The sequence below is a fragment of the Doryrhamphus excisus genome, linkage group LG7 (genome assembly GCF_037039965.1).
Source record: "Doryrhamphus excisus strain RoL-2023G ecotype Guam linkage group LG7, RoL_Dexc_Guam_v1.1, whole genome shotgun sequence".
Classification (NCBI taxonomy): Eukaryota; Metazoa; Chordata; class Actinopteri; order Syngnathiformes; family Syngnathidae; genus Doryrhamphus; species Doryrhamphus excisus.
In genome coordinates this window covers 14,659,639-14,680,414 of record NC_136363.1, presented here as the reverse complement: position 1 = coordinate 14,680,414, position 20,776 = coordinate 14,659,639, and the positions used below count along the sequence as shown (strand labels likewise).

The following is a 20,776-nucleotide window of genomic DNA, read 5'->3' as shown; positions in this document are numbered from 1 at the left end:
TTTGGTTCTGCCCAAATATCATTCATTTTTGGAAGAGGCTATGTAAAACCATGGAGAGGATTTTGGGTTACAGTGTGACTTTTTCATGTGAGACGTTGTATCTGGGCCACCTGGTGTGTTAAGAGAAGATAGGTATTTGTATAAAATCATGTTGGTAGCAGGTAAAAAAGCCATTACTACACTTCTGCCAACTCATTTTTCTTTGTTTTTGAAATGCGGGAAGCCAACTTTACTTTAGTTGGTATTTTTCACTTCAAGTCTCGTGGCCGAAGTCTGCCCAGGTAAGTTTTAAACCACCTTTAATTGAATTTATTTGAACGTTAAATCATACGGGAATTTGATTTTGAATTGTGTCATAATAGAGAATGTGACCCACACGTTTAACCACAGAGTTTTTCAGTCCGTAGTTGTTAGCTGCTAACTGATGCTAGCAGGGCTGCAGCAGTTAAGCCAGTAACGTTAGCTTGTCCGGCCAAATCCTATGCTAATATAACGACATGTTGTCTTCTGACTGGTTGCAATTGTGTTCATTCATGCTCAACTCAAAGCGTTCGCACTACAGCGTAGGCCTGCACGATATATCGAAAAAATATCGTCATTGCTTGGAATCAAAACACACACTACACTCGTGAGAGGGTACGTGACGCACGCAAGTCAGACAAGCAGAATACAGCACTCCCAAACAATCTTAACTATTTAAACATCCGCAAAGTATCTTTAGATATAAACCAACATATTTACGTAACTGCTGGAAAAGTTACAGTTCACAAAAAACAAACCTGGAAGATCTGGAGGAGTACATCGACGGGTGCTTCGATAGTAACGTCATGGGCAAGTCACCCAAGACGCCAAACTCCAAGTGTAGCCGTCCTGAGGACTCCCCTGGGGGGACGTCGCCACCAGGCACAGACATCAAGGACATCCTCGATTCCATCGACAAGAGGCTGATTTGCTTGGATGGCCGCCTGGCTCTTGTCGAGGTACTCCATCAAGAATTTCAGGCCATCCATGAGTCTCTGGACTTCAGCCAAAAACAAATAATCTTCTTGGTGATGGAGAACGCAACCCTCCGCGAATCGGTGAAGTCCCTCACCGACGGAGTTTCACAACTCCGCCAGGAAAACAAGTCCATGAAGGAAACGATCTTGGACCTTCAGGCTCGAAGCATGAGGGACAACCTCGTCTTTGCAGGAATTCCGGAGAAATCTGAGGAAGAATCCGGAAGAACCTTCATGGCGCAACGGCTCAAGCTCCCAGCTGACGTCATCGGGGACATCACCTTCCATCGCGTCCACCGCCTAGGAGCCAAGAAGCCAGAAAATACAAGGCCGAGACCCATCGTGGCAAAATTTTAACACTTCAAGCAGAAGGAGCAGGTGAAAGGCCGAGAGCTGAAGGGGATGGACTTCAGCGGGAACGACCAGTTTCCAAGGGAGATCCTCGACAGACGCCGTCGCCTGTTCCCTATCCGGAAAAAGTTCATCAACGAGGGGTGCCGAGCACAGAGGGGCGTAGCCATTTGAATTCACAGGAGGGGCAATTTGACACTGCACAACAATATTACAGACATAGAAGGTAGATATATAATAATGAACATATCTGTTGCCAACATTGCCAACATATATTTTCCTAATGTTGATGACCCCTCTTCTTGCACACCTTTTTGTCTTCAAGCTTGATCTTGGGAGGGGACTTCAACTTAGTATTTCATCCAGATATAGATACAGGTCTAGCCCAGCTGGGGGACATCGTGAGTCTCAATCAACAACAACACTGAAGAAATATATGATTGATTTTGGTCTTTGTGATGCTTGGCGCTCTTATCACCCTACTCACAGAGAATATACGTATGTACGTACGTATTTCTCACCAGTGCACCACACTTACTCTCCTATTGACTACTTCTTAACAAGTCGCTCAATCTTATCAGACATATCCAATATTCACATACACCCTATCATTATTAGTGATCATGCACCAGTCGCTCTTTTTAACTAACCAAACCACAGGTACACCCACCAAATGTTGGAGATTTAATACACCATTGCTTAAAGACACAGACTTTCTAAAAGAGAGAGAGTGGACAATGTTTTTAGATTTTAATGACCAACCGGAAACCTCGACTTGTGTTCTCTGGGAGACAGCAAAAAATGATCTTCTATTCATCATATAAGAAAAAGAAAGAAAGATTATTGGAATTGGAATTGGAGAAAAAAATCAAACTCCTTGAAACCGCTTATGCGGATTCACAAGATGACAATACTCTGAATAACCTAAGAACATTGAAATTACATTTAAAAGAAATTACTGAGAAGAAAATTCAGTTCCAATTACAAAGACGACGTTTGGAGAAGTTTGAACATGTCAATAAATCTGGAAAATACTTAGCTAACCAACTAAAACTTAATAAAGAAAAAAAATCTCCTCCATTAGAAACTCAGAAGGTAACATCACTCACCTTCCAGAGGAAATTCATTCAGTTTTTAGGGACTTTTATAAAAAACTATATATACCTTACATTAACCCTTCTGTTCCAGACATTGAAACATTTCTTAGCACCATCGAATTACCACAATTAGAAGAAGATCAGGTGACAACCCTATACTTACCCATTTCACTAACAGATCTTTATGATGCGCTACAGCAAATGGCAAATAACAAAGCACCAGAACCGGACGGGTTCCCTGCTGAATATTACAAAACATTCTGGTCATTGCTAGCCCCAGTATTTTTTAAAATGGTTCTGTAAATAAAAGAAAATGCACGCCTACGCCCAAATATGAACTCTGCTCGCAGTCTCCTGCTAAAACCAGAAAAGGAAAACCAGAAAACATTACCTTCCAGTTATCCTCCAATTTCACTTATTAATGTGGATCTTAAAATAATATGCAAAGTATTAGCTAGAAGACTGAAAAAAGTTACCCCTCATATAATACATCCCGATCAATCAGGATTTAAGGAGGGGAGACACTCGGTTAGCAATGTACGCCGCTTAACTAATCTGATTGATCACTCTATCTTCCATAATTTGGAAACCACAATCGTCTCACTAGATGCTGAAAAAGCATTCGACAGAGTTAACTGGAAATTTCTCTTAGCAACCCTACAGAAATTTGGCTTTGGAGACTCATTTAGAACGTGGATCCAAATATTATATAGCACCCCGAAAGCCTCCGTTCGGGCCAATAATCTGATCTCTCCAGAATTCACTTTACAAAGACGTACTAGGCAAGGTTTGCTATCTTCATTGAACCTCTTGCAGCCGCAATTGGACAACATGTAAATATTAAAGGGATCCACACAACAAATGTTCATCATAAGATAAGTTTTTATGCTAATGATGTGTTACTCTTCCTAAAAAACTCACACTCCTCACTTCACCAAGCTATCACACTCATCAATAACTTTAGCACCTGTTCGGACGACTCTATTAACTGGTCTAAATCCACAGTATCCATTAATTTAGTTTTCCAGAGCACCCCCTCTATACCACTGCCCTCAGGGAATATCAGGTTTTTGGGTACCAACATTTCCTCCAATCTGTCAGACCTGATCAACTTGAATTATACCCCACTGTTGAAATCGATTGAGGATGATCTTGACTGTTGGAGAACTTTGCCAATCTCTCTTATGGGCAGAGTATCCACTGTGAAAATGATGATATTACCAAGGATCAATTATCTGTTCTCTATGATCCCAACCAAACCATCTATAACTTGGTTTAAGTCATTAGATTCATGGATAAATACATTTCTTTGGAAAAATAAGCCAGCACGAATAAGCCTAAAAACATTACAAAAATCTAAAGAATGTGGGGGCTTAGAACTGCCAAATTTCTCCAATGACTTCCTGGCAAATAGGCTACAGTATATCTTAAAATGGATAAAACGTAACCCCTTGGATCAGTTATGGCTAGACATCATTTAGCCAAGAAATCCCCATCTTTAACTTACCTTTCATAAGTCAAATCCTTAGGAAAAACGATTGTTTTAAAAGTATAAATATTAAAACCACTCTGACAGCTTGGTGGGAATTTTTAAAAATAACTAGGTCATCGCTCAATCCTTGCCAGTATCCGATCTGGAATAACCCTGATATATCGCTTTAAAAAACCCTTGGATTTTACAACATGGCATGACAAAGGAATAAGTTGCTTGGAAAATATCATAAGGGGGGGAAAGTTTGTGTCATTCACTTACCTTGTTACACAATATGGGTTTAGCCAGAATACATTTCTTGAATACTCACAAATTAAATCCATAGTGAGAGCTAGGTTTCGTTACATATCTTGGGAAAGCTATCCCACCATTGACCAATTCTTAAACGTATCCGCTCCCCAAACATTATCCAAGTTGTACATTCTATTGTAAAAGTGTGACAACACCGTTGGGGTTCCAGTCTCCAAATGGAATCTAGATTTATCTACAAGCTGTGACCCTGAGTTCTGGAAGCAAATATGCCTTAATTCGCCCCGTTTAATAAAAAATCCAACCTACAGTTGGTTCAGTTCAAAACCCTTCATAGAGTACACTACACAGGGCAGAGAATGTTTAAAATGGGTCTAACTGACTCTAACATCTGTGTAGACTGCCCAGATCATGTAGTAGATGATTATTTACACTATTTGCCCCCATTAGTCATTTCTGGCAAGCAGTGTGCGAAGACCTTTCTTTGGCACTTGGGACCTCTATTCCTTCCTCACCTGTATTATGCTTGTTGGGTGATCTTTCTACAGTCAACGTAGAAACAAATCACACACAACTCCTCATCACAGCGTTAAGCATCGCCAAGAAAACCATTCTCATCAATTGGAAATCAAAAAAAAAACTGAACATAGCAAAAATTTTACAAAAATCTTCTGTTAGATCATATAGCAATTGAGAGAATGTCTGCTGAATCCAAAGAACAACTGTCAGAATTTCAATCTATATGGCCTCCAATAATTAATCTTTTAATCTAATCTCTTAATCTAATTCTCGAAGGGCTGAGTGTGCCTGTCTCTGCCCCTGGCGGTCTCTTGGGGCATGGTCTTGGTCGCCGGGTTGCCCTGGCGTCTGGGCGGTGGGCGGGTGGGTGCCGTGTATCTCTGTCCCTTCTTGCTGGGCTGACCCCCTGGAGGTTCTGGTGGAGGTTGGTGGGGGGCTGTCCGGATCTGGGGATGGGGCGTGGGTGGGGTGGTGGTGGTCGTCCCGGGGGTGGTGCAGGCCGTCCCTCGGGGTAGTGGGTAGACGGGGAGCCGCATCCGGTGGGTGGTGGGCGCCTGCTGCTGCTGGGGGGGGCCTGTGTGCGGCCGGTGGCGCTGGTTCCTCCGCGGCCTCCCTCGCCCCTGGGAGTGGGCCGGGTTTGCCCTAGGTGCTCTGGCTTGGCTACTGTGTGGGACCGTGGGGTGTGGGCATGGGAGGCTTTGGCCCTGCTCTTGGTGAGGGCACGGGTGGTTGTACCCCGCTGCCCTTGCTGCCCCCCCACCCCAGTTTCTCTTCTTCTTTTCTGTGTTTCTTCTTGCTCCGGTCCGGTCACTCCAAATGCGCATAACAAAAACATCAAATAACGGCAAATAAAATGTCATGGTACAGGGAAGTTGTAACCAACACCTTTCCTGACACAGAGCAAATCAAACCAGCATTAATGAAATTTTCGCTTCTGTCACTTCTTGTGAAAAAACTTTGAAGCGACACAAAGTTTTAACTGCAGCCATTACCCGATGTATAGCCAAATGTAAATGCTGCGTTCATGTTGTGTGTAAAGAGGACCATCTGGAACTGGTAAAAAGGAGTTTACCGAAGATATCGGGTGCCATCACGAACAGTTCTCCCAAGTCGCTATTGCTGAGATGTAAAATGTGTGAAGTCCTTAAAGGCAGAACCCGGTGAAGTGGATTTTTATGCTAGCACCACCGCCATGTAGTCCAGTCCAATCAGTGAGTCCAATATGAGCTTTACTGGGTAAATGGAAACTTATGACGGTGTGGCACAACAAAAATAGCTCATCTGTCACGATTGGGCTTCACCCCCTCCTGACAGCTCTTAGTTTTTCTCTTAGGCTAAGTTCCTGCTCTTATTTTGTAGGATTTCCTGTGTTGGTCTGTTCGGTGTCCCGTCACGTTTACTTTCCCCTTCTAGGCGCACCTGTTTCTAATTTGATTGTGGTATTTAGTTCAGCCGGGTGTGTTTGCCTTTTGTTGGTGCATTGTTTGTTCTATGCTACGTGTCGTATGCCAGTGCTGCATTCGCCTGTTTTTTCTGAAATAAAGGCTAAGTTTTTACCTGCACCATTCGCTTCATCTCTGCACCCTGGGGTCGCACCGCAACACCGCCAAGTGCTAACGTGACAGAATGCACCAACCAAACGACAACCTCGCGGAGATGGACTTCTGGACCTCGCAGGTTTTCAAGGCAATGGGGAGGAGGAAGAGTGCACGCAGTTCACTCCGGAGGAGTTGGAGGATATGGTTTGGGGGCCGGACGGCACGCTCATCCCCATGGCGTGGGTGTATCCGGGACCTGCATTGGACAAGCCTATCCGACCACGACGCCGACGCACGTCTCAGCCAACCTCCGCAAAGGGTTCGCGAGGGAGTAAGGTGAGGGCACCTCCTTCCTCCACACCATGCCTCGCCGAGGCGGAATTAACCCCCCACGCTGTCGCTGGGTGCCGGCCAATCACGCCGCTATTGATGGTTCCCACGTCACGACAGCCCGCCGAGCCCAAGCCGCCCACCTCTTCGGAATCCCCGTTGCCCCTCACACAACACGAAGAGAACCGCGGCACACGTTCCCCTCCAGTGCCCAAGCCACGCAGCCTTAAGGTTTCTCAAGACCCGGCTCCCGTGCCAAGCTGCGTGACACCACAGATTCCTCCAGTGCCCAAACCACGCAGCTTTAATGTTTCTCAAGACCCGGTTCCCATGCCAAGCTGCGTGACACCACAGATTCCTCCTGTGCCCAAGCCACGCAGTTTTAAGGTTTCTCAAGACCCGGCTCCCAGGCCAAGCTGTGTGACGCCCCAGATTCCTCCGGTGCCCAAGCCACGCAGTCTCAAGGGTTCCCAAACACTGGCTCTCGTGCTAAGCTGCGTGACGCACCAGATTCCTCCAGTGCCCAAACCACGCAGCTCCAAAGTTTCCCAAAACCTGGCTCCAAGCCACACAGCCTCAAGGATGCCCAAACCTCGGCTCCCGTGCCAAGCTGCATGACGCCCGAGATTCCTCCGGTGCCCAAACCACGCAGCCCCAGGGGATCTCAAGACCTGGCTCCCGTGCCAAGCTGTGTGGTGCCCCGGATTCCTCCTGTGCCCAGGCCGCACAGCCTCAGGGGTTCCCAAGACCTGGCTCCCGTGCCCAGCGGGTTAATACTCCAGACCCTTCCAGAGCCCAAACCTTGCCCTCTGTTATTAGATAGATTTTTTAAAACTATGGTCCATGCAGATTATATTTTTAGGGGGAAGAAAAAAATATTGCAATAATATCGTTATCGCAAAATTAGACACCCATATCGCATATCGCACTAATTACCAATATCGTGCAGCCCTACTACAGCGTACTACATGATAACCCACAATGCATTGCCCTCGACAGGCTGAAGCTGATTTCACTTTAGCTCTAAACTCTTTAAATACATAACTTTTTTTTTTAATCAGGCGAGAAAGTGGCCGTTTAGATCCCCCAGTGTGCCATTTATTTGTCCAAATACCAACCGTTTACAATTTTGTTCAAACGAATTTGGCACCATTTAAGCTATTTAAGCTAACCAACATTTTATCACAAAATAAAATACCCCCTTAGTTTTCTCATACAAAACAACAAGAGTGATAAATCACCGCTTTTACTTTGAAAACAAGAATCCAACCAACTCACAATATATCCTGCTTGACACCGCCATTTGGTCCATCCTGGGGCTCGGTGTTCAGCCAATTTTTTTTTTGGCATCCTCAACATTTCTGGCGAATGCAGTATGCATACGGGAACTTCTCGCATACTCAAAAATGGCATACTGCCATACTCAAGGAGTTAGTATGAGTAGTAGGTAAGTATGCGGTTTCAAACACAGCCAGAGAGAAGCGAGCTTTCCACATCCTGCAGCTGAATGTGTGCAGTAACATTAAATTAGGTTAACAAGTTATTAGGTTTTTAAATTAGGTTAGCTAGCTAGCTAGTTAGCTGTGTCATGGCAGGAAAGGGTTAGGGTTATTTCTCATTACAATTCACCCCTAGCCTGTCAATTATTGTGTTGGTCATACTATACTACTATACCATAAGTTGGAATCTGTGGATTCTAAAAAGTTTCATTGAGGTAAAATTTCCATTCTTCATCCTGGTTAAACTGAATCATCGTGTTTGAAAACGTTGAAATGCACGTATTTGCCTCAATTTTAGACTGACTGCTGACTTATGTGACTATCCTGGTTGGTTGAGTAGTCTCCCTAATTACGTTAATTAAATTTTAACTTAATTGAAATTCATCTTCACAACACCAAAATGTATAAAAAATTGAAAATGGGACAGAATACTGTATTATTCTTGTCAACTATATTCTCTAGTCTGCTGTGTACATGATTGTCATTGAATTTCTAAAAGCAAGTGCTTTACTAATCCCCAGCAAATTGCCATCTTTGTTTTTCAGATTGAAATGAATGCAGTGCAAAATGTGCCATTGAAGCTGTTCTGCTGTAACACTAACGACTGCATCGCAGAGGTTCAACCTGGCCTTGCAGCCACAGGGACTGCTATTGCACTTTTATGAACTAAAAGTGGCTAAAAGGCTAAAAACAACCAATTAGCTAAAAATGTCATCCAATACTTCTCTACAAGAGAGGAGAAATATGATTTCAGGGAAGAAGTACATTTGAAACACTTCTATGCTAGGACTACGTTATGCTAGCCATAGCATTTCAGTATGTGGAATCAAACTATGGAATGGATTGAGTAAGGAAATCATACAATGCACAACGATGAGCCAATTCAAGAAACAATACAAGCAGTTGATGTTTGCTAAATACAAGGATGAAGAGTCTTCAACCAGTCATGATGTGCTATATATATCACTATATTGACACTTACTCGTACTTTGGTACTTGACAAAAAAATAAAAATAAATTATATGAGGAAAGCAGGAAGTGAACAAATGTAACAGTTGGTGATTGTAAAAGTACCAGATGGAGGGGTAGGATTTAATAAGCTTTGCTACTCCTTTTGGACATGTGGAACTGGGAACTGATGAAGTTAAACCGTTACCATTACCATTAGCATTAGCATTACCATGACCAGAACCATTAGTGCTTTGAAATCCCATCTTCCAAGATTGCACGGGACTGTCCAAAGGTAAGAGAACTTCCCATTTCAGTGCTGGTTGTGTGAATACAAAAAGAAAGTATGAGTTCATTTGCATAGTCAGCTTAGACGCAGCAACATTGTGTGTTGCCCATTTGTAGAATGCACCTTTAAAACCAACCGCCTTCATAGTTTTACTGGACATACGTCACGGATGCATAAAAACCTTAATTAATCTTAGAGGTTTTTGGACACCAGTCAGGGTTGTTAGCTATTTTCAGTCTAATGACAGAGATCAGCCACCGTCATGTTGATCCTGAAGATGGGGTTTCATCAACAAAGTAGTCCTAGGTTAGATTTCACAGAAAAACTTGAACCTGATTGCGTTTGCAATATCGACTGTGAAATACTCGAGCACAGATTAGCTTCCTTTTTTCTTGGCATGCAGTGTCTGCTCCATGTGTGGAAACGTAAAACACGGGAAATTATAGATGAACTTCATGATATTTTGTCACTTTCCAAGTTTCATACAACTGAAATTTTCAAGGAGGTATTTGCGAAACATAATATTGAAGTTGAGGAAGACATTAATTCAAGAGATAAGTAACATTGTGTTGGAAAAAAAATCCAGTACTTCTTACGACATCAGAAAAAAGTACATTATCAACAGATGATAGGAGAAAGAAATATTTCAGGGAGCAACCAACTGAGTTATTGTACGACCCAAATTCAAGAAAAGCCTTTGTTTACGTTTCTGTCAATGAGGTTATTGAGCTTTTATTGAACAGAGCAGGGTTGTTTTCAGTGAAGAGTTGTGGCAGAAGGGCTGTGCGCACCCTCCCACTGTGGGCACAGCACCTGTTTTACTCTGGTTAGTGTGATTGATGGGCGGGACTGCGCGGCTATATAGTGGGGCTGGATCTCGGGCGCCTTCCCTCTTTCTCTCCTTCTGGATCCGCGGCTCCTCGTGGCGGCTGTGGTGTGGTGTGGTGTGGCGTGGCGTGGCGTGTGCCGGGGTGGATGAGCCGGTGGCGTGGTCGGCGAAAGTGCCGTTGGCGTGCTTTACCAGCGAGGTGTGCGTTCTGGCAACAGCGTGGGATTGTGGTGGTGCGGGATCAGGCTTCGCCGCTGGAATTTTGTGTGTGGCTGGCATCGAGGCACGAATTCCCTCCCCCGCAGCGCACAGGTAGCATGCCGTGAGGCTCTTTATTCGTGTAAGGTGCCAAAGATGACATAATGGTGACACGACCTCCCTCTCGATGCAGTGAGGCGGGCTGCTGGTTCTGTGGGGTCAGGTTGCCCTGCTGGGGGCCATTCTGAGTGTGGTCGTGTTTCCCGTAGGTAAGTCGGCGATGTCCGCCTTATTCTTTTCTTGTTTTATTTTGTGCTCCTGACTGACTGTGGTGCTTTCTGCTGCAGCCTTTCTCCATTGGCTTCTGTGGTGCTGCGCTGGTGGTGGCCCAAGTTGCATTATCTCCACCGCTATAGCTCCTGAACTGCGCTGCTGTTTTGGCTCTGCCTCCTTTTGTAAATTGGGTTTTGTTTTACTTATTTCCTGGTTTGAGTCCACCCATCGCCGTTATCTTCTTTAATTTTAGGTTTAATTAGTTGTGATTAAATTCTTTCTTTATTTTCTGTTTTTGTGTATTATATTTTTGGTGTAATATATTTTAATTGTGTTCCGTTAATACTGTTTATTCTGTTTATTTCCTTATTATTTGATCATGTGCCTGCGTGTGTGGGTGTTCTTTTTATAGACAGCTGTACGAAGTATTGTGGCCTGTTTTAAGCATTCTTTTCTTTTGTGGACAGGTGCTGCGGGCTCAAGGTGGCGACCCAATCCTGGTGGTGGGTTTTTTCCTCACAGATCTGCGTGTGTGTGGTGTCACGGGTGTTTTAGTTTCTTCCTCCCTTCATGATTTTGAGTTTGGGCCGCCACGGTAAGTCCCAGCTCTGTTCCCTTTTAGCGCCACCTACAGGTTAACGTAAGAACATGATCCACAGCTGATGTTTCTTAATATTGTCATTGCAATAAAGAATTGTTATATTTTTTTCTATACCCTGTCTCTTGCCCTGTGGTAATTTCGAGCCTGTGTGTCCTAGTCTAAGCTAAACTATTTCCTGGGGCGAAATCCCCCAGGTGGCGTTGTTGGTATTGGTCTTCAGTCAGAATTAGTGTTTCCATCTCCCACTTGCCACATACTTGGCGTTGTCGGCAGGATACCACAGTTAAAAGGGCAGAGACTTGGTTGTTTTTTTTCTTTTCCTTTTCTTTTTATTAATGTGGTTTACCCCTTGTTTTTTTTCATTGGTGATTATTTGTGCAGTCATAGAGCCAGAACAGCAGCGTTATTCCCAAGCTCAACTTTAATTATCCTGTGCATCTGTTTTTCGGGTGATGATGGGGGAGGAAATGCAGCAGCTCAAAGAGTTGGTTTTGCAGCTTAAGGCAGACAACGAGCGACTCCGTCGGGCCTCCAGTGGGGCTTCTTCGGGCTCTTCTGCTCCGGCAACAGGTGCTGTTTCAGAGAGGTTGGTTGTGATTCCGAAAGACCGTAAGTGTCCCATTTTCAATGGTAAGACAGGCATAGGGATTGTTGAGTGGGTGGAGGAAGTTCAGGCATGTGTACGCGCTCGCCACCTTTCTGCTACTGACCAAGCATTGTTTCTTTTTGATCATTTGGAGGGAGAGTCAAAAGAGGAGATCAAGTTTCGCTCCAATGAAGAGCGCAGAGACCCAGCTCGGGTCCTGGCCATTTTAAAGGAGCTGTATGGGTGCAGTCAGTCTTACGTTACCCTGCAGCAGGCCTTCTTTTCTCGGCATCAACAGGAAGGTGAGACATTGCAGGAGTTCTCTTTAGCCCTCATGGCTTTAATGGCACAGGTTGAGCAACATGCGCCTGATAGAATGCCTAATGCAGGCGTTCTTCTTAGAGATCAGTTTACAGAGCATGTCCTTGATAGCTCCCTCCGTCGGGAACTGAAGCAGTTGGTACGTCGCAAACCCACCATCACCTTGTTGGAGCTGCGGAGTGAGGCAATTCGATGGGAGAGGGAGGGCCTTCCAGGTGGCGCTAGAGGTCGTAGCTCTTCACTTCCAGTAGCTTATGGCCTCCAATATGGGGTGCAGGGTCATCGTCAACCAGCTTCTCAGGTTGCTCCTCAAGGACCAGGCTTGAGTGAAGTAATGGACCTCTTAAAGCGTCAGCAGGAACAGTTAAACCACTTGGCCCAGACAGTAGCTTCTTTGCGGGCACCTCCCTTGCCAGGCCCTGTGTCTCGGTCTGTAGTTTGCAGGAAGTGCTTGCAGCCCGGTCATTTTGCTCGAGAGTGTGACCGTGAGCGTGCTCACCCTCGTAGGCGTGCTAACTCCTCTACAGATTTCAATCGAAATGCTGCACTGCCTTCTCATTCTTCTCAGCAGTCGGGAAACTGAAGCCCGCTGAGCTGTTGAGCCAAAGCTCAGTTGGGGAACCTACAGGCTCACAGCCGGATTTGGCAGCTGACCTGATTGCTTCTTGTCCACACATTACTGTTTCCATTGGGGGAGCTAGTGTGAAGTGTTTGGTGGACACTGGTTCCATGGTGTCCACCATTACAGAAGGTTTCTTCTTGGCACAGTTTGAACCCTGGGGCCACGACCGTCTTCGCTCTTGCAATTGGTTGCAGCTGCGTGCGGCTAATGATTTAGCCATCCCGTACATTGCTATTTAGAGGTGGATGTGGAATTGTGTGGTAAGGTGATACCCGGCTGTGGTATCCCCCCTGGTGCTGAATCTTCTGCTCCTGGAATCCTGGGGATGAACATCATCCGAAGATGCTATCGAGAACTCTTTGGTGTGTTTGGACCTTCTTTGTTCGAGTCCCCCTCCGTGTCAGGGGCACCTGGTGTTGTTGTGGCAGCTTTACAGAAGTGCCATCAGTCTGAGACCCAGGCTGCAACGGGACTCGCTGGCACAGTGAGAGCGCGAGGCAAGCGGGTGGTGCGCATACCTGGTGGCGTCATGAAACTAGTTGCCGCAACATGCCCAGAACAGTTTGCTGGTCAGAGTGCTCTGTTCGAGCCTCCTGAGTCTGGTCTGCCAGCAGGCTTGATGGCTTCTCCATGCCTGTTAAAGGTGGTTCGGGGCACGGTGTATGTCCCAGTTGTTAATGTGGGGACAACTGAGGTGCTGCTGTACCCCAGAACAAGCCTTGGTGCTTTGAGTGTTGCCCCGGTTGTCAGTCTGCCTGCAGGAGTGACCGAGGTGGGATCCTCCAATGCATCTGTGTCTTCTCAGACTGTTACTCCAGTCATCGATGGGGTGGGGTCGCTGGACCTGTCTGCATTAACTGAGCGGGAACAGATCAACGTAAGGTCATTGTTGTATAAGTACAGCTCAGTTTTTGCAGCTCAAGAGGGGGATTTGGGGTGCACAAACCTCCTCTCGCATGATATACCTCTGCTTGATGATGTACCGGTCCGACAGAGGTATCGGCGTATCCCTCCCTCAGAGTATGAGGCGGTGAGGGCACATATCAACCAGCTGCTCGAGTCACAGGTAATTCGGGAGAGCAGTAGTCCATATGCATCGCCCATTGTGTTAGTGAGAAAGAAGGATGGGAGTTTGCGGTTGTGCGTGGATTACCGCCTCCTCAACAGCAAGACCAGAAAGGATGCTTTCCCGCTGCCTCGCATTGAGGAAAGTTTGGATGCCCTTTCTGGGGCCCGCTGGTTTTCTACCATCGATCTGGCCAGCGGGTACCATCAGGTGCCAGTGGCCGAGCAGGATCGTCCCAAGACCGCTTTTTGCACACCCTTTGGCCTTTTTGAATTTAATCGCATGCCTTTCGGCCTCTGTAATGCTCCCAGCACCTTCCAGCGGCTGATGCAGAGGATGTTTGGCGATCAGCAGGGTCAATCCCTGCTGCTGTATCTTGATGACATCATTGTTTTCTCATCATCTGTTGATCAACATCTGCAGCGGCTGGAGATGGTGCTGGGTCGCCTTCAGAAGGAAGGCTTAAAGGCCAAAGTGGACAAGTGCGCTTTTTTCCAACAGCAGGTGGCTTACTTGGGACATGTCATTTCAAACCAGGGGGTTTCTACCGATCCCAAGAAGGTTGAGGCTGTGGCTAACTGGCAGCGGCCCCGTCATGTCTCCGAGCGTCGCTCCTTTTTGGGATTCGCCAGTTATTATCGGCGGTTCGTTGAGGGTTTTGCCAAGCTGGCTAAGCCCTTGCATCAGTTAGTGGCTGACCTTACAGGCACCAAGTCAAGGAAGGGGTCCAGTCAGGGTCTGGAAGCCGCATGGACATCTCAATGTGAGGAGGGATTTAGGGCATTGAAGTCCAAGCTGGTCTCCGCCCCAGTGCTGGCTTATGCTGATTTTTCGCGCCCCTTCATCCTTGAGATCGACGCGAGCCATAGTGGGCTCGGTGCCGTGCTCTCTCAGCAGACAGATGATGGTGTGAGGCCAGTAGCTTATGCCAGCAGGGGCCTCCGGCCCACTGAGCGCAATATGTCTAACTACAGCTCTATGAAGCTGGAATTTCTTGCACTCAAATGGGCTGTGACAGAGAAGTTCCGGGAGTATTTATTAGGACACAAGTTCATCGTGTACACTGACAATAACCCATTGAGCCATCTCAAGTCAGCCAAACTCGCAGCTACAGAGCATAGGTGGGCTGCTGAGCTTTCTGCCTTTGATTTTGAAATCAAGTATCGTTCAGGCCGCAGCAACAAGAATGCAGACGCACTGTCAAGGCAATATCGACCTGCTTGTGAACTATCTGCCCCGCCCCTGCCTGGCACATCGGTCCCCAGCGGCATTCATCAGAGCCCACGTCAAGGTCCTGTGGAAGCTCGTCAGTCTCTGGTCAGTGTTCTTCCATCCCACTCTGCATCCGACCTCTCTTTGATGCAGGAAGATGACCCTCTCTTAAAGGAGGTGTTGGCCTTTTGGCGCAGGGGGTCCCTCCCCACCTCCAGTGAGAGACAGCGGCTCTCAAAACCCGCCATGGCCCTCCTACGCCAGTGGGACCGCCTGGTAGAGGAGGATGGCGTCCTTTTTCGTCGGATCTTTCGGCCAGATGGTGGAGAACAGTTTCTCCAACTTCTCTTGCCTGTGGCGCTCCAGCAAGAGACTCTTCGTCAGCTCCATCAGGAGCATGGCCATCAAGGCATAGAGAGGACTACAGAGTTGATCCGACAGCGGTGTTATTGGCCAGGGATGTCTTCAGACATCAAGAACTGGGTTCAGAAATGTGCACGCTGCCAAGTCGCTAAGGACTCAGGGCAGGTGCTACATAGTTATATGGGCCATCTGCTTGCCTCGCAGCCTAATGAGATCCTGGCCATGGACTTCACGCTGCTCGAGCCATCCCGTAATGGGTTTGAAAATGTCTTGGTTTTAACTGATGTGTTCAGTAAGTTCACGGTGGCTGTTCCCACTCGTGACCAACGGGCTTCAACTGTGGCCCAGGTTTTGGTGTCTGAATGGTTTTATAAGTTTGGCGTTCCACGTCGCATCCATTCCGACCAAGGTAGGAGTTTTGAGGGCTCGTTGATTTCCCAGCTCTGTTCCTTGTATGGTGTCGCAAAGTCCCATACCACCCCTTACCATCCGGCAGGAAATGGTCAATGCGAGCGGTTTAATCGAACTCTCCATAACCTCCTGCGTACTCTTCCAACCTCCCGAAAACAGGACTGGGCCTCCTGTCTACCTCAGGTGCTCTTTTGTTATAACACCACTCCACACCAGGGCACCGGTGAGTCACCGTTTTATTTGATGTTCGGACAAGAGCCTCGACTGCCGGTGGATTTTCTGCTGGAACCTGTGCCTGGCAAGGTACAGGACTGGGTTTCTGAACATCAGGCTAGACTTCAAGTGGCATTTGAGGGAGCTCGAGAGCGACTGATGGCTGCAGCTGACAGACGGAAGGTGAGGCATGACCAGCGAGTCAAAGTTGCACCTCTTCCTGTGGGTCAGCTTGTGTACTTGAAGGACCATGGCGCCAGAGGGCGACACAAGATTCGAGACTTCTGGAGCTCAGTGGTCCACCAGGTTGTGAGGGCCCCTGCAAGTGATGGAGCAGTTTATACCGTGGCCCCAGTGGATGAGTTGCATAAGGCCAGGAATGTGCATCGGGACATGCTTAAGGCTGTAGTCCCGTCTGAGGCTGTAGCTCTTTCTAGTCCAGCGTCACCCTCTCATCAGCCTTCCATGGCAGCCTCAGCAGATGATTCCACTGACAGTGAGTTCTGGTTTTTGGTGTCGGAGACCCCTGCACCACCACATTCTGTGACTTCTGAAACCTTGCAGCCTTCACCTGTCCCAGTTACGTCATCTGCAGGGGCCAGACCCAGTGCAGTGATTCCTTCGGCTTATGGGGGTTCCTCCTCTCCAGCTTCCTTGCTGCCCCACCACGACCAGCCAGGTACTAGTCAGCAGTCCCTGCGACGAACTGTTCGTGCTACTGCTGGCCGTCACCAAAATGTCCATCATCTTCCTCGGCCAGCTGGTCCTTCACACCATGCGACTGACAGACCACAAGACCCTGTGTCTAGCTCCCAAACAGCAGTTTTTAGACCTTGGTGTTAGCTGCCGGTTTTCTGTTTATCGGGTCGACGATACAAAGAGCGGGGGTAGATGTGGCAGAAGGGCTGTGCGCACCCTCCCACTGTGGGCACAGCACCTGTTTTACTCTGGTTAGTGTGATTGATGGGCGGGACTGCGCGGCTATATAGTGGGGCTGGATCTCGGGCGCCTTCCCTCTTTCTCTCCTTCTGGATCCGCGGCTCCTCGTGGCGGCTGTGGTGTGGTGTGGTGTGGCCTGGCGTGGCGTGTGCCGGGGTGGATGAGCCGGTGGCGTGGTCGGCGAAAGTGCCGTTGCCGTGCTTTACCAGCGAGGTTTGCGTTCTGGCAACAGCGTGGGATTGTGGTGGTGCGGGATCAGGCTTCGCCGCTGGAATTTTGTGTGTGGCTGGCATCGAGGCACGAATTCCCTCCCCCGCAGCGCACAGGTAGCATGCCGTGAGGCTCTTTATTCGTGTAAGGTGCCAAAAATGACATAATGGTGACACGACCTCCCTCTCGATGCAGTGAGGCGGGCTGCTGGTTTTGTGGGGTCAGGTTGCCCTGCTGGGGGCCATTCTGAGTGTGGTCGTGTTTCCCGTAGGTAAGTCGGCGATGTCCGCCTTATTCTTTTCTTGTTTTATTTTGCACTCCTGACTGACTGTGGTGCTTTCTGCTGCAGCCTTTCTCCATTGGCTTCTGTGGTGCTGCGCTGGTGGTGGCCCAAGTTGCATTATCTCCACCGCTATAGCTCCTGAACTGCGCTGCTGTTTTGGCTCTGCCTCCTTTTGTAAATTGGGTTTTGTTTTACTTATTTCCTGGTTTGAGTCCACCCATCGCCGTTATCTTCTTTAATTTTAGGTTTAATTAGTTGTGATTAAATTCTTTCTTTATTTTCTGTTTTTGTGTATTATATTTTTGGTGTAATTTTAATTGTGTTCCGTTAATACTGTTTATTCTGTTTATTTCCTTATTATTTGATCATGTGCCTGCGTGTGTGGGTGTTCTTTTTATAGACAGCTGTACGAAGTATTGTGGCCTGTTTTAAGCATTCTTTTCTTTTGTGGACAGGTGCTGCGGGCTCAAGGTGGCGACCCAATCCTGGTGGTGGGTTTTTTCCTCACAGATCTGCGTGTGTGTGGTGTCACGGGTGTTTTAGTTTCTTCTTCCCTTCATGATTTTGAGTTTGGGCCGCCACGGTAAGTCCCAGCTCTGTTCCCTTTTAGCGCCACCTACAGGTTAACGTAAGAACATGATCCACAGCTGATGTTTCTTAATATTGTCATTGCAATAAAGAATTGTTATATTTTTTTCTATACCCTGTCTCTTGCCCTGTGGTAATTTCGAGCCTGTGTGTCCTAGTCTAAGCTAAACTATTTCCTGGGGTGAAATCCCCCAGGTGGCGTTGTTGGTATTGGTCTTCAGTCAGAATTAGTGTTTCCATCTCCCACTTGCCACAGAGTCTATTCCAGGGTTTTACAAGACTTTTCAAGATGGGTCTTACTTTTTCTATACATAGATGATTTTGAGTTGTGTAACCCACGTCAAAGACAATTCATAAAATAACATAATTTACTGGGTTATTCTTAATTTACCCTCAAAGTTTGGTTCCACTTTACATTCAATTCATCTGGCTCTTCTTGGAAGGACTTGTGATGTTAAGTAGTTTGGTTTTGAAAGGTTTTTCAGTCCTTTAATTAAGGATTTAAAGTCACTAGAACCAACAGGGGTCTTTGTGCAAACTCTTAACAACGACGTAAAAGGTTCGGTATTTTGTGTCTGTGCAGACAATTTAGGAGCTCGTGCACTTGATGGCTTTCAGGAGAATTTCAGTGTAAGGAATTTTTGTAGATTTTCTTTAACAAATGGGGGTGAAATAGCAACTACTAATCGCAATTTGTGATTTTCAGCTACGCTCCAGAGAACGGTACAATAGTACAATACATGTCTGTGAAAACTTGGTCTTGAAAATGTCCCGCATGGAAATGGTGTTAAAAATCAAAGTGTTTTAAGTCATATTTTCACCCCGTCACTGGCTGCCCCCCAAGCATATTGCTGGATTTTTTTGAAGGTGTTATACCTGTTGAAGTGTCTTTATGCTTGAAAAACTTGATTGTCACAGTTCTGCTCCTGCCTCCAGGTTGCTAGTCCCTGCCTTGTCCTGGTTTGTGTTTTCCGTGTTTTCCAGATGTCCTTGAGCGGGCTGGAGGCGGGAGGACTGGGCACACCTGAAGCCCATCAATTCCACTGCCCACTTAAGGCCGCCGCTTGCAGCCGGAGTCTCTGGTTCCTGGTTGCAGATACCTGGTAGCCCTCTGGTGCTTAGGTCAGCCCAGCTCTCCCTAGCCATCTAGCCAGCCTCCTGCTGTACGCTAGTTGTTGTGTTCCCTAGCAGTGCCCAGTGGTGAGATTCTTTTGTTAGTCTCCTTTTTACCCCGCCACCTTCCCTCTTGGAAGTTGCCTTGGATTTTTCCTATTAAAAGACTAAAACTGCACCTCGTGTTGCCTTCCTCGGCATCTGGGGCCCAACCCTCGACACACTGTGACAGCTCCATTACTTTGGACAGACTCAATAGCCTAATCAATTCCTTTCCGTACAAATATTCCGACAGGGTGAATAAAACAAAGGCAACTTCTAAAGCAAATCTTGAAAAGGCCAGAATAGGCGGCAATGGCCACGAAAATTGGTCTTTATTACGATTCCTCCCTCTTCTCATCAGAAAGAGTGCCAGAACAAGAACCTGCATGGGAAATACTGATGGACCTCAAAGAAATAGTCCAAATTGGAACTATTGCACTACCTGGAGATCAAGTTGTCTGATCACAGAAGATACTTTTCCCGATTTGAGCTTGCGCCCAAAGCACCACTTTGCTGATCATTATCCTTACCTTCTACGCCATTTTGGTCCATTGGCTCCACTCAGCTTAAGTAGGGGCCAGGTCTGATGAGGACCCGGGGCGTCCAACTGTCCCGGCTCCAGGAGGGCGGTACACTGCAAGGGAGAGAGAGAGAAAGCGAGAACCACCAGACACAACGCAGGTGATCGGCACAATTTGGATCCTTTCTCCCATTCAAGCAAGATGCAGTCTGTCATATTTGGATATTTTTTCTGTTTTACTTGCCAACTGAATTGATTTCCTGATTGGTTTCACTTGTGTCTTGTTTTGTGTCTAGAATATAACAATCAATATATTTAAATCTATGACAATATTGTATTATATTATTCATCCCATAATTATTCATCTCATTTGCTGTTCATGCTAAACAAGTGAGGCCAATTTTAGCAACACTTACCAGTTCCATTCAATATATAATCTATGAAATGCTAATAGGTAGAACTCCCTAGGTAGTGGTCCCTAGGGAGTGGTCCCTAGGTATTGGTCCCTAGGTAGTGCTCCCTAGGTATTGGTCCCTAGGTAGTGCTCCCTAGGTAGCGGTCCCTAGGTAGTGCTCCCTAGGTAGTGCTCCCTAGGTAGTGCTCCCTAGGTATTGGTCCCTAGGTAGTGGTCCCTAGGTATTGGTCCCTAGGTAGTGCTCCCTAGGTAGTGGTCCCTAGGTAGTGGTCCCAAGGTTGTGGTCCCTAGGTAGTGGTCCCTAGGTAGTGGTCCCTAGGTAGTGGTCCCTAGGTATTGGTCCCTAGGTATTGGTCCCTAGGTAGTGGTCCCTAGGTAGCGGTCCCTAGGTAGTGCTCCCTCGGTAGCGGTCCCTAGGTAGTGCTCCCTAGGTAGCGCTCCCTAGGTATTGCTCCCTAGGTAGTGCTCCCTAGGTATTGGTCCCTAGGTATTGGTCCCTAGGTAGTGCTCCCTAGGTATTGGTCCCTAGGTAGTGGTCCCTAGGTAGTGCTCCCTAGGTAGCGGTCCCTAGGTAGTGCTCCCTAGGTAGTGCTCCCTAGGTAGTGCTCCCTAGGTATTGGTCCCTAGGTAGTGCTCCCTAGGTAGTGCTCCCTAGGTAGTG

At 47.0% G+C, this 20,776-nt stretch overlaps 2 long non-coding RNA genes across 2 annotated transcripts; both read left to right on the top strand.

Annotated features, from left to right (window-relative positions):
- The first annotated feature begins 10,143 nt into the window (after positions 1 to 10,143).
- Positions 10,144 to 18,031, top strand: LOC131110503 (uncharacterized). The gene is made up of 4 exons (XR_013627743.1): positions 10,144 to 10,451; positions 10,531 to 10,606; positions 10,685 to 11,205; positions 17,893 to 18,031. It is a non-coding gene; the product is annotated as an uncharacterized LOC131110503 (long non-coding RNA).
- LOC144899549 (uncharacterized) lies at positions 17,164 to 17,737 on the top strand. Its single transcript, XR_013627744.1, has 3 exons — positions 17,164 to 17,270; positions 17,350 to 17,425; positions 17,504 to 17,737. It is a non-coding gene; the product is annotated as an uncharacterized LOC144899549 (long non-coding RNA).
- Positions 18,032 to 20,776: the final 2,745 nt, after the last annotated feature.